The sequence below is a fragment of the Rhea americana genome, unplaced genomic scaffold, assembly GCF_003343005.1.
Source record: "Rhea americana isolate MKP2758 unplaced genomic scaffold, rheAme1 scaffold_375, whole genome shotgun sequence".
Classification (NCBI taxonomy): Eukaryota; Metazoa; Chordata; class Aves; order Rheiformes; family Rheidae; genus Rhea; species Rhea americana.
The window spans coordinates 18,239-36,801 of record NW_028186507.1 but is presented as its reverse complement, the minus strand read 5'-3'; positions in this window follow the sequence as shown (position 1 = coordinate 36,801).

Below are 18,563 nucleotides of genomic sequence, written 5' to 3'. Positions count from 1 at the left end.
TCCTGACGGGTCCCAGGAATCAGGGGTCATGACAAGGGAATAAGAGGATCTGGCACAATTCAAGTAGTATAAATAATGCCCGGTGACAGGACAAGAGCCAACAGGCACAAACTGAAACCCAGGAAGTTCCACCTGAATATGAGGAAAAACTTCTTTACTGTGAGGGTGACRGAGCACTGGAACAGGTTGCCYAGAGAGGTTGTGGAGTCTCCTTCTCTGGAGATATTCAAAACCCATTTGGACAAAATCCTTGGAAATGTGTTCTAAACAACCCTKTTTTAGCAGAGGAGTTGGACTAGACCATCTGCAGAGGTCCATTCCAACCTCAACCATTCCATGATTCTGTGAATTCACTTCACCTGTTCTACTTGTTGACAGATTTCTTTATTTAACTAAAAGTTGTTGATGGTTCATTAGAACTTCTTCAGTTATTCCTGAGAAGTAGAGTTCCCTAGGCTGCCCTAAAGTAAGACTTCTCTCAAGACTTAGACTCTCAGGACTGCAGTGAGCAATTCAGGTCTCGTTTTGGAGCTACTAACTAAGCAGTAAAAGAGATATAGTCCAAAATCAGAGGAAATGCTGTTCAGACACATATTGATTGTGATCAGYGTGGGGTATTTGGAAGTAAAGATAACTGCCATCTTTTTGGTTTTCTTTTTCAGACATATTTGGAGAATTGTCTCAGCTAAATGTAAGTGATACTAGGATTCAATAAAATGGAAACAAAACTTAAACATCCCCAATTTGAGCAAACTATTATATAGATGCTGTATACAAAATTATATRAATCATTCTCTGTAGGCTTCTGTACTATTCTAGCTGTAAAATAATTTCTTTCAACCTACATAACAATATTAGAAGATAATGCTAGCAGAATGAATTTGTGTAAGCCATATAATTCATCAAACCCACCACCTGGCATTCTTCCCGGAAAAGGACAATTTTCTTAAAAACAACCCCTACTTCATGATCCATGTTTACTTAGATTAACAACTGCCTTCGGAAATACAAACACCACTATTAGCAAAATGGCCTGGTTCTTTCTATTACCACCTCTAGCTGAATCTATACAAATAAATTAAACCAGGCTAGGGCATAGACTGAGTACTGGGCTATGATTGTCCATTACCAAACTGTTTGCACATTCTCTGGCAAGGTTTTTGTCTGGAGTAGCAAGTACTGCCAGTACAATACTGGGTGCAGCTCAAGAGATGGCTTGGGCTAGTGTTGTTCCCAAGTGGCAGCATGGGTAAGGCCTGTTTTGCGGCAGGAGGTGAGTTTTGCCAAACAGACATGAGCTGAGCTATACCACAGGTCATCAGYGTCAGAGAATGCCCCCTTGCCAGTTTTAGGTAGTAGAGTGGTAGTATTGCACGCATGTAATACTGGTTGGTTTCCCTACAGGCTGCAACTGCATGAAACTGCATGGGCTTTTTATCCCCAAGATGATTTGCTTTAAGAGACTCTCATTTCCATTCATAGAATATTAATGAATGATCATTCTTCATCCTATTTTCAAGCGCTGATGGAAGTCTCAAGTTCACTGATTTACTCAATATCTTGTCAAGTACTAGTAGGAATACAGCAGCTGTATATTTCTCAGTTTAAAAGTTTCTTTCATGTGATCTGCTCTAGCATATCTTGTTAATGTACAGAATGAAGCATTTCRCTGTAACAGAGGCAGTAGAAATATACTTTAGAGACTTTTTTTGAAGCTACTGTCAAACAGTGAAGCTGCATGTTCACACAAAAAGTTACTGYTAACCTGGAAAAGGATGTCCCACTGGAGCTACTTGATTGTGTAATGAAGTCAGAAGGATTTTACTACAGTACTTCAATATACAAATTGAGTCCAGAGGAATGAGGCTGACCCATACATCTATGTTAAAAAAACATCTTGGGTCACAATGAACATATACAGAAAGAAATACTGAGACAGATGCTTGTTGAAGAAGGTATCACTTTGTGAGAATCTAGCTGACTCACTTTGTCTACAAAAGTAAAATTTATTTTCACCCTAATTTATGAACAAAAAGAGGAAGGAAGTCAAATTATATATTCATTATATATGGGGGAAGGGAGAACGACAAGAGGATGCATATTTCAGTGCAAGTTACTAAAACAGAGAAGTGTTCTGTCACAGCAGAACTGATTACAAGGTGAGAATTTTTTTGTGAGTGAGTGAGTGACAGTCTGTACTTAAGGCAGCAAATCAGTCAGCAGATCCAAAAGTAAATAAGATTCATATTTTACCTTTATATAAACACTGTTCTGCAGTTTTTTCTTATCTTGCCATTCAGACCTACTCCTCCACATTCCTTCATTCTCAAGATGACTGTATTTTCATCAGATGTATTGATCTGGAGACTTGTTCAAAGAAACAAACTTGTTTACATAGCTCTGCAAGCAGCACGGATTACCATTCTAGAGTTTAGGGCTACTGAATAATTGAAAATTTAGACTTCCAATTAGGTAAGGCTGAAATTGAGCAGTGTTACCTTCCAGTCTTTCTGTGTTTGAATTAGAAATTACAGATTCACAGAAAATAAATTCATTTTTCTGTCTTAAAATAATAGCTTTATTTCTGTTACTCAGTAGATGGGGAAGTTGGTCAATGTCTACAAGAGTTCTGGGCTGTTATATGACCAACATTTTAAAGATTCTTTAGTCTGACTTCTTCAGAACTAAGGTTCAGATTAGAATGTCAGGAAGACGCAAAGTTAGAAGCCATGACAGGTCTTACCAAAATAGGCTTAATTTTCCATTTTTCTACTTTTTTTTTGCTATTATTTCTCAATGATTTATTTTTTTCTTGAAAAAAATGCATTTCCAAACACACAATAATTTTATTGCCATATTCTTTTCTTCCTGCCTTCTTTTAGTGTTTTGAATTTAACTTGAAGAGACAAGTAGGTTAAAAAAAAGAAAAAAGAGAGATTGAACATACATATACCTTTACGTATAGATAAATCTACATATACAAATACCTATACATATCTAAAAATGTGTATATTATAATATTTTTTCCTTTTATTTCTGAAATACTCCAGGAAAGGGAAAGCTTTTTTATTCTGAGACCATTTTCTGCGAGACATTCAGTTTAATTTTTCATAAAAACTGAAAAAAAAGAAATAATAAATGTTTAATTATATTTATCTATATCCTTATCTAAGCATCTCCAGTTTAACCTGAGGCCTCAGAAACTGAACATAAGCTCAAGTCCTACAAGGGCAAGGGTATCACAGCATGTCAAAAGCTTTTGAGTTTCTCATTCAGGAAAGCTATCATGTAGCTCATGATCCTGGAGTAAGGTTCCCAGTGAAACAGTTGTCCTTGCCAAGGTACTGCTACATGGGGAAATAAAATTTGGAAGGAAGTTATCTCCTTTTCATGTCTATATGGAAACACTTTTGACTTCTCAAGAAAAGACAGGAAAAGCTTCTGGATATAGAAAAGAAGGTCCTGGCTCTACTTTAGAACCACTCTGATTCTAAGAGAAGTATATATTAATTCCAGCTTTTTTTTTTTTTTTTTTTTTTTAGAAATGAGCGTAACTAATTGCTTTGGACTGACCAATGTTTTGCTATGAGCCCACACAACCCAACTCTTTTTTCTCTGGCCCCAAAATGTTGTTTATACCTGGTTTTGCAGGAAGTATGTTTGGCAGCCAGGTGTTTTTTTTTTCCCTAGGGAATCCTCTTGGAGGCCTGTCATCTTACAGGCACTGGATTTGAAGCTAATCTCACATTTTGCTCGAATTAACACTGCACTTCATATATTTGTGGTGTAGAGGCAAGGTCCCTTCACTGCACCATAGCCATTAATACAGTTCTTCTGCTTGAGCTGCCATCCAGTAACCATCTGCTCTATCAGTGTCGTGGATGCAGAGGAAGGACAATTTATTTCCCGCTAAGTCTCACTGAAAGCTGCATATGATCACTGTGGACTAGTGCTATGTCTTCTCTCCCATCACAAGACCCTTGGTAAGAAACCAGCAGCAAAAGTTCAACTCCAGAACTACGTAAAAATGTGAGCTTGATGGCAGGGGCAACGGAGGAACAGAGATTGCTCCTTAGCAGCATCCTGCCACATGGTCTCCAGATCCAAAGCCAGGCCAAGAGTCTAGCTAAGATCACAACTGAGGAAGGGAACGGTGAGAGGGCAGCAGGGATGTCGGGGTGGTGGCTGTCATGAGAATAGCTAAGGCAAGAGGCAAGGTGCTTACAGATGGCTCTATGCTATCATGCAGGCTGAAGGTGAAAGGTCTGCTTTATTGGTAAAGAGGTTTTAAAGTTTCTTTGAGGTAAAACGGGGAAAAATACCCGTCATTCTGCTTGATGTGGGTGTCTCTGGAGCAAGTAGAGGAGCAGACAGTACAAGGGTCTCCCTCGCACAAGTTCGGCAAGCAGAGGGGGATAAAGGCTATCACACTAAGTGCCCTTCCAGTGTCTTCTTACAGCTCTGGGTTTCAAGTTGACCAATTTTGTGATCCAGCTACTCCAGAAGCACCCTGAAAAGATATTATTTAGCTTAGTATAAATGGTCAGTGAATAGAATAGAATTATTAGTTGTTACAGAGGTTACATAGGTTTAGAGGATTATATTGAGTTGTACCGACTGTCAATCTAGACATAAATGACCAAAATAAAATTTGACTTGGAGTTACTCATGATAATGTTTCCAGTTCCTCAGGGACAAAATATTTGAGAAATAAAATTAGCTGGATGACTAATTCTTAAACTGTCTGTTAGGTAATGGCACATTTGCCTCCTTTCAGCTGCAAGACCTGCTGCAGTCCTGTGTATTCTTCAAAAGCTCCGCGATCTCAGGGGTTTCAGTATAACAGTCAGAACATTCTGCACACAGAAAACCTCCTATTCCTTCTTCCTTGCATAACAGACCACGCTGTAAGGATTTCTGCACATGTTCCAGGCAAAATCTCTCCCTCTAAAGGGCAAGATTTCATCCCTTAGCCTAGAAGTGAAGATCTTCATTGAGCTGCTCTGTGTAAATTCATTCTGCACACGGAAGCTCTATAATCCACAGAGCACTATATTGAGCATTTTTCCTCTTCCAAACACCCTTTGTCCATAGCTTCACTAGATCCCAGAGTCAAAAATGTTTATGGTCGTACAATCTCATCTAAAAAAGATGTCACAGTAAATCTGAAAGTCAAGTAGTAGAACAAGTCTGACAAGGTTCCTGGCAGCAAATTGATTTCATGACCCTTGGGGAGAAAGAGATTGAGACATGCCAGCAGGATGCAAGGGATCTCAAGGGAAAAGCCCTTGGAATCTATAGGAGGTATCTGCCACTCTCGCTTATCTCACAGCTCACCATCGCGTGTGACTGCCGTGGATAATGATAATGAAAGTGAACTCATTTATGAAATGATTACCTTGATCACAGCTTGGACGGAACGTAAAACTCTGTGAATGACAATGTTTTGAAGTAGAAGGAAAAGTCACTTGTATTACTCCAGAGAAGGCTTGGAATACCTCACTAGGCAAACCAGGGAAACAGCAGAATAACAAAAAAAAAAATAAAATAAAATAAAAAAAAATAAAGCTTAAAGATGTGACTTAACCATGTAACTCCTTTACCTCTGTTTTTGCTTGAAGAAAACTTCTTTAATCTGATAAATAATTAAAATCACTTTGCTTTCCATCTACAACTCAATTCCATTCCAAACTCGAACAGAAACAGTCTCAACTTTAGCCCAGGGGAAAGCAGGCAGGTCTTTTGAAGACAATGAAGAAATGAAGCAGTCATCTCTTGTCCATGATCTTTAGTAGCATTTCAAAGCAGTCACTACTGTTGTTTCATTATCTGCCTGCAATTTCATCACAGGCCTAATTCTGAGATGCTCTGTTCTCAACAAACCTTATAATGCTTTCTCTTTGCCTTGCTAGACACAGAATATCATCGTTATATCCCTTACAAGACAAATCATTTTCTCCTTCTATTTTTTCCCAGCTCACTACCAAAATGTAATGAAAATATCTAGATTCGTTTATGCCTCCTTCTTTTGTCATCCTCTACTTGTGCCACCGCTCTCCCCCGCACTGTAACACATTGCTCAGAAGTAATTACAGCCACAGGCTCTGTGAATAAAGCAGGGAGGGTGAGCCTAGGGGATTAGCAAGGCCACTCTCAGAATATGCTGTAAACCTAAAGCATGTATCTCTGTTAAACACTACCTCAACTTCCTCTCTGTGATAGCTAATCACATTTTATATCCCCTTAGTTTGATGCAGAAATTTGAACTAGGTCTTCTTAGATTTTTCCCAGACCTTTCATATGTATTTTTTCTTCCAGATAAATCATGTTTTCTTTTTGCCTGATGGTTAACATAAACATAAAATACCAGAAAACACAAACTTGAATTCCAGGAGAATGTTACACTGGGAGTAAAGACATTGAAACAAGAGATTCAGCACACAGCAGAGGTTACGATTTTCTGATGTGCTCAGAGGCTAAATCCCATAAGAGTTACAGGAGCTTGAAGAAAGACTTAGGTGTAACTGAGTTGCCTGAATCAAAATTGACACCCAAAATACCACAAGCACAAAACTAACTCAAATAATGACTCCTTGTCTGACACAACACTTTCTCTAGATACTTGCAAGTCTGTTTTTGTACGAAATTCATTCAGCCTGAGCAGCAAAGTATGTAACTCCTTCTTAAACCCTGTCAGGAATCCAAAGCTACTTGAGAAGGGGTCTGACCTTACAGGTCTGCTTTGCACAAATGAATAGGATCAGTCCTCTCCAAAAATATGCCTGAAATGATTTGCTTTTTAAAACAAATGCTTGAGCAATAATTACGTGGTGACAGGATTGCTGCCAACAGTAGGGAGATGCATGTTTGGAAAGTGAGAGACTTTGATTCCTTGACCTGCACTTTCTCTGGCAGTTAAAACCGTATTTACCATCCAGTAGTAGGCTCATCTGGGAGAGCAACACATTCCCAACTGCTAGTAAAAGCTGTGACTCCTTGCAGAAAAGGAAAAAGATTTCTGAACCAGAGAAAGACAGTGAGTAAATAGAAGGGGAAGTGGTGCATGACTCTCTAACTCCATTTAAACACACAGTTGGAAAGCACGGAGCTCACAGTTCTGGCCTGTCCTGTCAGGACTCTTTCTATATATTTAATGAAATGTGCACTTTCTACTCTGATTCTAATGACTCTGTATGGTCTAGTGTCTTCTTCTATAGTTGTGATTTCCAAAGGCCATTAAACTAGCTTCCATTTACTCCGCTAACATCAGATATCCAGAGAAGTATTTCCAACACAGAAAAAAAAAGTGAGAACCCTGTGAAGGAAAGAACCATTCTTGCAACCTTGCAACCAAGAAGTTGTCTTCTACAGACTGTTTCTCAACAAGGGCAGCACTTCCCAAATCAAATTCTGTAGAATGTTTCTGTAGTAAATTCAGATTTTTGGGCTGGAACAAATTGTTGATTTATTAGGTTTACCAGCATTTGGGAGAAAAGAGATAATAATAATAATAACAATCAAAACAAGCAGCTTAACACTAGCATAAGATACTTCTGTGCTTAGGAAACATTGCTTAAAACCAAGATTTCAGTAAATGTAAACTTCCTCAGATAAAGGAATGTAGACTCTTATATCAGTAGAAAGTCTGACAGCATCACCAAATGATTACCGTGGTTGTCATTCAGATATGGATGAAGAGTTGACAGAGAAACTCTAGCTAATGAACATTCAGGCCACACATTTCTAACCACATGCACATCTATATTTCAGTTAGTAATCTCACCTCTAGATGAAAGAAAAAGAATGACTCAAAGAAATAAGACTATCATTTTTTTTCTTCAGAACTGAAAATAGAACTTACTTTAAAATAAAGAACTATAGCTTCAGATTAGAACATGGAAATATGAATTTATTTTGCCTGTAAGTATAGCTAGGAAGGCAGGTAAAAACATGTAAGTAGCATATTATTATCCAAATAATAGCTCGCATCTGCCTAATTCCTTTCATAATAAAAATCTCAGCATGCTTCAAATGATAAACAAACTATTTTAGGGCCAATCATGTACACATCTTTGCTGACAAATAATGAAACATTATTGATATTTAGCAACTGAATCCCAGTTCAAGCAAGTATGAGATCAAAATTAGAGAAGAAGGGACATAAGGTCCCTTGTCCATAAGGACAAGGCAAATGCAACTAGCTGTTTCAAAAATAATGTTCTACATTCCTGAGACTGTCGCTGAACCGGGGCCAGGGCAGCTGAGATGGAGCACATCCCAGAGAATAGTCTAGTACCAGCAAGTTGCCAGAGGGACTACATTTTTTTCTCCCATTTCCTTCTTGACTAGGTCCTCAGGAAATTGGTAAAGTCTCTTTTATATCCTTATTAGCAGCACCAAGCAGAGTTCTGCCACAGATGAAGAAGGAGTTCAGTGTTGTTGGTGTTGATGGCATGGCCAAGTAAGATTTATGAGGTTCTTAATTTTTCATTTCCTGCGACAAATATGCACATGACTGTCACTTACTAACTTCAATAGTTTTCTTAAATTATCTTTCTTACATTTTTGAAACAATAGCCCTTATAAAGCATATGCACCAAAGCCTAAAGAAAAATATAAGTAAAGAAAATATTACAAGAAGTAAAAACAAAATAACTGAAAGTTTTAAAGAAGGATTTCTCAGACTGCAAGCCAGGAAGATAAATAATATAGGCATTACATTCATGCATGCTTGAAGCTGATTTAATAGAAGAAAAAATATAGTGTGTTCTGTAATTGGGCTGTATGGGAAGAAAATAAGTCTTGAGTAAAAAAAGATCTGGACCTCTGCATCTGGGAAATTCTGGAATCTTGCTTGGAAATGATGAAGAGATATAAGCAGCTTATGCTATTAATCAAATCAAGTGTCTTTAAATACATTGCAGAAAAAAAAAAACAACAGACACTGTGCTATATTTCCAGCTGTTGAGAAAATGCAGTAATACAGTCAGGGATCCAGACAGCAAGGACCTCTTTATTCTTTACTACCATTATTCTTTATTGTAATTTAAGATCATCCTGATAGTTCATCCAAGCATGGGCAAAAATTGCATAATATGTCTATTCCCGGACTCCTCTATTTCCCAGCCTCTGTGTATGTGAATGACTCCTGCTGTGGCTGTCTAGGCTGCCAGCAATGAAGGCACAAACCAAGAGCAAGTGTGACAAGCCCTGGGACCCATACCCCATGCGTCAGTACTGCTGGTCCTCAGATACAGCTTAAGTCTGATAATGCAGTCTGTCTTCATGCTAGTACAAGTTTGGGTAAACCATCTGCATGTAAAACCATGCTGTCATCAGCCCAAACATGCTGTAAATACACATGTGCACCCAAAGGAGCAAAGCAAGCTCAATTTATCTCAAATCTGAAGCCTTACTCAAAATTTCTGCCTGAGTGTGGGTTTGAAGATAGTCTATTCTGTCAAGATCAGAGTCGGATTAGTTGTGGATGTAGACTCGCTCTCTAACAGAAGCACACTACACTATCCATTTATGCTTCTTTTAGGATAAGGGTATATGTTGATGTCTTAGATCACCATCCCTCTGAGGTGGACCTAGCAGAGACATCTTCATGGCTTGTAACTTGCTTCAGTCTTCACATTCCTCTAGCCCAAGAGTACATAGTCAGCTGTGTGCTAACAGCCTCCGATGCACCTCTCTAACACAGAGAGTTTGCGCACTTGGTGGGCGCATGATATGGCATACTGCACACATGGTGTCCTTGGAGTTGTACCTGATTCTTTACTACCTGTGAGAAAAGCTTGTTATAGTAAGTAGAATTATTTTTTTAATATAAGGTTAGTTTAACAGTTATAATTAACTATAGACTTGGAAGAATAGTACTCCAAAGTGGCATAATAAACAAATTTCTTCTTCTAACATTTATTGTGTTGAACTCTTTTTATATTTAAAACTTCAAGTGTGTATCATTTACAGGACTAGCTTCTTTTACATCTTTTTTCACAGTGGTGTTCGAAAGTTCTGCTGCAGATGAAATATTTGTCAGTTTATAATATGGCCTATGTAATCAGGGGTTTACCAATACAATCATTAATAACAACATCAATAGTGTTTAACTGACTCAAAAGGAGGAAGCTAGTCTTTTTTCCAGCCTCCCAAGTAAACACTTAATTCCATAGGAATACAAATTTCAGAACACCTTTTAGTGAAAAGCAAAAGGAACAGTAGAGCTCAGCTGATTCCTGGAGGTAGTATAATGGCCAGTTATACCGTTGAGCAGCAGGATCTTTGAGTTGCCAACAAGGAATCATGTATCATACTACATGACTACTTTTTTTCTTTAAGTATGAATAATTTTTAAGTAATACCATTATTATGCATTTCTTTTCAGACTGTAGATTTGATTAAGCTTCTAAGCCAGAAGCTTATTTTTAAGACTTGTCAGCTTTGTTTTCAAGGACCACACTTCTTCAGCACAGCTTTCTTAAGCTCAGTAATTTGTGTAGTATGGATAAGCACAACCAAGGAAGGTTTTTCTCAATCAACAGTAGTAGTAAAACCTTAAAAGCTATATGACAATATTAGGAAGTATACATATTATATACAAAGAAGTTGTGTTAAAATTGCTATGAGGGGGATTCTATGGAGAAAGTAACATGATTTTGCAGTTACAAATTATATGATTGCATACATGTATGTAAGAAGTCAAAACTCACATTTCACTGTAACTGCTATTCTGACCTAATTTCTGAGACCTTTATTTCTGACTCTTTTATATTAAATAAAGCATTACTTTTACTCAGGGGGATAACCTTATCTCAGGTGGAATTACACTCACCACGCTGGATGATTACTACTGTAGAATTTATTGATGGCAGTGTCATTCTGGTTTATTAAATAATTACCAATAGTCTTATTCCTACTCTTAAGCACTGTTGAATTCTATCAGCAGCCATCTTTTTATGTTAGAACCAATAATTATTTAATTCTATACATATATGAGAAGTGTAAGCTTCATTTTACTTTTTATTTACACAAATGTTCTTTATTTTCTCCTCTAATAATTAATTTTCTTTATTAGAAAACAGAGAGCTTCTTTAGTCTTTGCTGTTTTAAGCAAAAAAAAAATTATGTTTTGGTGCTTTGAGTTCCCTATAGTCAAAAAACTAAAACAACTACAATAAAACTTGCTTTAAAAAAGTATTTTGGCATACAAGAAACTTCTTTGCAAAAGATTAGTGAAATCTGAGTTTGGTAGCTTGATCTTTCTTTGCTTTGGTTTTCATCATTGCTTCCTATTGCAGTAAAAGGTCGTTTAGTGTTTTCATGAAAAGCCTTAAATAACTATTTTAATGTTCTTCTACAGTGCATTTTGTTCTTCATATTCTGAATCATTTATACTAAATGCATGATGAACTAACATTTTGACTACTTCGCAATGAACTGCAGGATGGTAATTTGATTCTTAATTTAAATAGGCATCTGTGTAAGTATCTTTTCTGTGAACTGTGAAAGACAATTCACCATAATCTTTCTTAATAATATTTTACATCAAGAAATAGAAATATGCCATTATTATCTCTTTCTAGATCAGTTCCATTTTACTAGATGTAATTGTTAAGTTCTCCAGACTGCTTTATTTTATCTCATGTTATAATGAGGAAGATGGTATTTGCATGTCATTACTGATTTTTTCCGCAATGAGTTTTTCCTTTAAAATTTTGTATTACTGAGTGTTTAAAATTGATCATTGCTAAAAGGATAATTTTATTTATATTAAAAATTGGAAAAGGACTGGATGGTTGTTTAAGAGCAAAAAGATATTACCACAATGTGGGAATTAGGACATAAAGCAAACCCCAAGATACCTATCTCTCTGTCTGTTTTATTTCTTGAACTAAATTTGGGCACTGAGGAGAGAGAAGTATGTAGCTTCTGTGGGTGATACCTATTTCTTATATGTTGTAATTCAAAACCTTGAGTTTCAAGTTCAAACTATGTGGCTGGAAAATATCTCTAGGCTTAATTGGAACCTTAGTAAGAACTGAAAAGCATGCTTGCTTCAAAGCACAAAAATTTCCTAATATTGTACAATGACAGATGATTGTGATCATCATAGTGGGGAAGACTTCTTAGTTGACAGTAGGAAGACATTGGTTTCTGGATGTAATGTAGTCTAAGTGAGTGGAAGGGGTCATAAAACCATGTGGACTCTGTTGCACAAGTCCCACTGACTGACTGCAATGGGAGCGTGTCTCCAGACATAGTGAACTTTTCTATGTGCCACAAGAAAAAAAAAAGAAAAAAAACCCTGATTTTGATTTTATTTTTACATTCTAAATGAGGCCAATGCAAAATCTTTCAAGGTTTTTAGAGACTCTGAACTTGTTTTTAAGTTACCAGTGGTTCAAAAATAATGGTTCCACTGAGTGATTCAAGAAGTTAAATCAATGTGCACAAATGTCCCAGGAGAACAGCACAGTCACTAAGATATCAAGTCAGCTTCTCTCCAGCTCCGTAAGTATTTATTCACAGAGAGTAAAATGGTTCTAGTAAGAGATATGGAGAAAACCTCTTTAACAGACATGGAAAGCTACACTTCAGCCCTCCGGTATGGCTTAGACACAGTAGGGATCTTAAATTATAGCGGCCTAGATACCCAGGATATGTCAAAAACCACTTGGCTGTTGAGTAGCTGCATGAATGGTTTCATAATCTTGGCTCTCCATCTTGGTCTTGATATAGGACCACCCTGCCTGAGTGTTCAAATAGCTATAGCAATCTCCTGCCTGCAGTCATAAATGTCAGTAAACCATACCCAGCCCAATGTGTGCAGCTGAATGATTTCTTGTTCTTACTGCATTCATGGATGGATAGCTAAGAAACTCAGATACGTAGATGTCACATTTTAAATAAACATACTTCATACATAAATTTAAAAAAACTGAGTCATACTTCTCAAGACCTCCTAATAATACAAATATAAGTTTACTACCTGTCTCTTTAACACTACCATGGTAAACAGAAAAGAATTTGAAAAATTCAGTGAGCAGTAGGTGAGGTAAAGTCTACTGAAAATTCCACTACCTTTGATAAGAACAGCATTAGGCAAGAGCATATGGAAAAAGTGGGAATAACCTAGTGATATGGGCATACTCTTAGAGGACTAAGCCATAGAAAATGATTACCTTGAAAACCCTATACTATAAGAAGAGATGAAGCATAATTTGTTATTACTAAAGAATAAAATATTTTTCCTGTAGTCTACTAAACTAGCAAAATAAAATTTCTCATAAAAATCAAATAAGTCCCAGTAACAAACCATATAAAGATCATTTCTCATTATTAACTGTTAAATATGGAAAAATACCAGAATACAGGCAGCTGAAAACCTTTTATAGGCTACATCTAAAAGGCAGGCAGATTATTAGTAAGACCTCAGCCACCTGTTACTAATTATTTTAGCTTCAGGTTCTTAAGTAAACACAGATGCAGCTAAACGAATCACTAGAGAAAAAGAAATGCTTAAGCAGAATGTAGAAAAAAAAAATCCTTATCCATTAGACTTCCCTTACAACACCCATCATGAGAGATAATTGTTTTGACTGGAACAATTAATGAAGTCTTTCCATACCAGGGGAAATTACTCCATAATGAAGTTTTGATGTGTGAGATTGAGGTGGAATTTATTTAAAAAATAAATAAAAGCCTTATCCAAGGTGAAAGGTAGTACAACGGACTGCTGGGGATGTTGTATTTTAAAGGCTGTTCTCACCACAAATTGTTAGCGCACAGACAAATCTTACAGTTATATGGGGAAAATTGTACAACAAATGAAAGCTGTGAAAAGACAGAGACATTAAACGTTAAAACAACTGCTTAATAAAGCATGATATACTTAAAAATTCTAATTACATTATGTATCATGCTTTTATTTAGCAGTTTACAGGGAGGAATGGAGAGCTTTGCCCCCATATATCACTCATTTGAGGTCTACTACATTTCAGAAACTTTTTCACTCTCTTACTAAAATTTTAACTAAGCAAAATGTGGACACTATGCCGTGACTTTTCATGATGGAAATCAGGACCATTAACAGTGTATAGAACTGTAAATGTGTGCCATCTCCTTTTCCTGCGGAACATTAAGTACCACCTCACTCCAGCCCACAGAAGGAGGTATTGCCAGATCTTCCATCACTGCTCCAGAGCAATCCCCAATAGCTGCCCTGCACCACAGGAGTCTCAACACATGTATCAAGTCTCTCTGAAGGGTAAAGTTAAGTCAGAATTAAAGAACAAAGTACAAAAATGATCGATGACAATGCAAGGTTAACTAAAACCAAACCAAATCCAAACAAATGTATTCCAGTACAAAGCAGAATGAGAGAATATCATAATAATGCACTCAGGGAAATAAAGGAGGTACATAATCAATGAAATAGATTTGAAATGATGAAGGTCCAAAAACACTGTGGATGAAATCCACTTTTGTGTAGAGCAGCAGAGAACAGCCTAGGCAAGCAGAGCACAAGTAAGGTTTATCTGGTGCTGCAGAGGGGTGAATTTTATTCAGAATAATTCGGACCTTGGGAATACAGCCAAGACCACAAGTGCATATCTTGATACAGTAGTTATACTACTTCGGTACTACTGTTCAGCCTCAGCTGCTCAGGACATGAAGAATGTATAGTCTATTCATCATGGCTTTAAAAATATATATTTGAACAGGTTGAAAAAGACAGCAAGGTGATTCTGTCATGAACAGATCAGAAAGCGGTCATGGATAGTGAGCATCAAAGCTTTGATTGCTATTGATGCATACGTAAAAATCAAGGGGTGCCTATTTTACCTGTTTTAAAGGATAGCATCAGTAATTAGCATAAAATAATATTTAAACTTAGATAAAGGTAAGTCTTTGTACTCATACAAGTCCCAACCACCCTCACAAATTGGTTGGAAAAACGTAAAGAAAACTTGTATGTAGAAGGACCACTTTGAAATATAGCTGCTGTTAGGATGCACTCCAATCACAGCCTGTAGCACTGATGTTTAAGTAGGCTAGGATGAGGGGCAAGGGGCAGGAAAAGGAGAAGGGGAATCAGCTGAATGAAAATCACAGGGGAAATTAGCAGTAGCCAAAATTTCTAATTAGAATGTATCTACTGATACTAGAGTCCATACCTATGCTTCATTAATGAGGGGCCTGGGATATTCAGCTAACACAAGTCTTCAGTGTCTTAGCTGTGTATTTTCTATAGATATAGGAACCTGTAAAGGGAAAATTACTGGCAGGTAAACAGGTGGTGAGGGATGTACACAATCCTTTAACCCTTTTCCCAGAGTTTAATAGTAAAAACAGATGAAAGGTGTGTATCTGAAAGATACAGATGAAGGGTGAAAGACGTATCTGAAACAGATACAGCCCGAAAGCAGAAGGTTTTGTAATTAACTAGTGTGGTAGCCCTGACATTATACCATAAATAGTTCATTTTCCATCAATTCACAAAAAGCTGAAGCTCTTTTTTTATTACCCAAGGGATATGAAGGTAAGTTAGAAAGTATTGGACCTACACGACAGGGGAAGGAACCTAAGCAGATATCTGACAAATTTTTCTTGAAAGAATTATCAGCCGGAACAGACTCGTTCTATAGGACAGTATAGTAAAATAAAAGCACATACACATTTTGCCTAGAGAGATTTTTATTATGAAGTCTCTTATATCTTGCTTTTGGAATGTTTAACTATTGATAAAAAGGAACAGGAAATTCTGGTGGTAGGAAAAATCCCTTTGACAAAGAATGAAAATTGTAAAACATAAAAATTTAGGCAATTTACTACAGTCAAGAATGGAATAACACTTTTATCAGCTTCATTTCAGAAAATGCAGAAACTTACATAGGTCAAATAAACAATTTTTCATACTACGTAACAGGAGTAGAAGGGAATTATATTTTTTCCCACACAGGTTGATAGACTTTCTACTGAACTTTCCACAAAGGTGAAAATTTGGAAAGGAAGGTGATTCATATTGTTGCTCAGCTCAGCTGAAGTTCATGTTATTCATGGATAAAAAAGAAAATACTGGAACCTCTCTGAAACCTGAAACACTGAAAGTCAACAGTGCACATCCAGGGAGCAAACATTCTCAGTGAAAGACATTCATAGTTGTATCACAAGCTAAGTTGTTGCAAATGCCTAATGATTTTTCTTTGCAACCTTCCTATAACTGAATTTCTTCTAAATATCAGATTCTCATTTGTTGGATATCTTCAGACAATTATGATCTTTGTGGAAATTCAAAATAACGAAGCAATTAGCCTACAACAGGAAATACTCATGTTATTTGTACTGTCCCCTCAATTGTAATTATTTGTATTACAGTTGTACGTAGAGGTTATTTCTGATATCAGTAATACTAAACTCTATACAAAATCATATTTTGAAACCTAAACAGGCTAGCAGATAGGTAATCAGAACTTAGATGGACTTCATTTCGAAAACAGCAGACTAAAATTACTTTCAATTCTACCTCAACAAACTGTGTCAGAACTGGATTCTGAACTCACATTTTCTGAGTTTTTTAACACTAAGTGATCAGCCTTCATCTTTAATGTTCCATAACTTGTTACACGACTAATGTTTYCATGCAGTTTATAAACAGTAACTCAGGCTCTGCAGATCACTTACTATTACAGACTGCACTTTAACCTGGGTGCAAGAAAAAAAAAAGCCATGAACACTGCCTGCATAAGTGAAAAACAAAAACAACAACAATAACAACAAAAGGAACAGAAAGGCAGATGTTTTGTCCTCTTTATTTTGCTTCCCCACCCACTCCCCCTGTGGAAAGCAGATGTAATTATTTGCTGGGACACAAGTTTAGAAGTCACGTTTAATACAATTAAATGGATAAAAAAATAATTTTGGCTTTACAGAAACAGAATATAAGAGCTAAATGTCAGCCACATCAAAAAATAGAAATTAAGAAACTGCAACAGATCTACAGCAGAGAACTACAGCAGTCTGCAGAACYTGAGATCAAACACTCCCGATTTTCCTTTCACCCTTTGGGGTCGTTACTCTGATAAATAATTCACAGATTGCAGTGCAAAGTAGTTTGCATACTGACAAGATTAAAAAGAATGCCTWGCCTAGGTTAAATTTACAATCTGAAACCTTCCTTTAAAATGTCAAGCAGGTAATTAATTTAAGATGGTTTCCCAAGCAGAATCTCTGACCCTGTCAGAATAATTTCATTTCTTGAGGGTGAAGGGGATATTACATTTATCTTTGTGGAGTCTCTGGTTTGTTTTCTTCCTTCCTTCTCCCTTCTCCTTTCCATTTATTATTTGTTTGATAACGTCACATCGAAGCAAAAATTAGCACCGCAATCTTTTCCTCGTTAGTTTGTGGCAATAAAGCAAACATTGGCTGCAAATTGCCAACGAATAGAGAATACAATACGAGTCAGACCTCTTGACTTGAACAGAAGACGAGCGTTTTCTGCAGAGAGAGCTCTCCCCTGSCTGAGCATTCAGACAAGCATTTTGAGTAGCAGTGGGAAATGCATAAATTCCACAGCATGAAGATTCGCTTTTGGCATAGCAAAACATCCTGTCCCACATATGCACAGTAGTGTGCTTTCTTATGAATGAATGCCTAAATGCATRACAATCAGCAGGATTTTTACATCTGCTCTTCAAGCCAGGTTTACTGGTGTAGAATTTTATTAGAAATTGTGTCACCTTAGCTAATCCCTGCAGGCAGTGTGAAAGGGATTAAACAATGCAGTAACACTATTTGGAGGCTTAATTCTAAGTTTGTACGATTAGCGGGGGGATAAAAGGGGAATGGAAAATAGAAAGATGCCAGAAAAGGAAATATAGTTGACTTTCCTGAATGCATACTTAACTTTCTCCTAGAAGCTGACTGTGACATTGTATACCAATCAGTTAAAACAAATGTCGTTTCAACTAACCCCAGTCAAGAAGCAGAGAGGCGATTTTGATTTTCTTTAAGACAAAGCTTAGCTTCATCTGAAATCCAAGAACAAAGTAAATCAAACATTTAATAAATTGCATATATAAACCCCAAAATGTGTGGCTAATCATTTATTCAAATTTAAGTTAGAGATATGCTGAAGTATTTGAAATGGCTTAGACTGGTTAGTAGTCCTCTGTGCTGATTGAGCTTTTAAACTTATCATCATTCACGTAGCTACCAGAGAAACACCTGTTTTTCTCTTCCAGATATTTCACATGTCCGATGAGGTCATGAACCAGGCTATTTATAAATGCCTGTCCTTCAAGAGTCAGTTCAAAAAAGTGAAATTAAAGCATAGGTATTTTCTGCATTTTGTGCAGAAACCTTGAATGAATATGAAAYTGTCCTTATTAGAAGCCTAGTATTTTCAGTGATGCTTCAGCAGAGGGCCTGAGATCCTTGGAGTGAATGCTGTTGTTCTCTCAGTGTTTCARGTGAGGACTTTTGCACCCCCAATAAGCTTATTTTGGCTCAGGGGGGCTAGTCAGACTCTTAACCAATAAAGAGAGATCACGTCA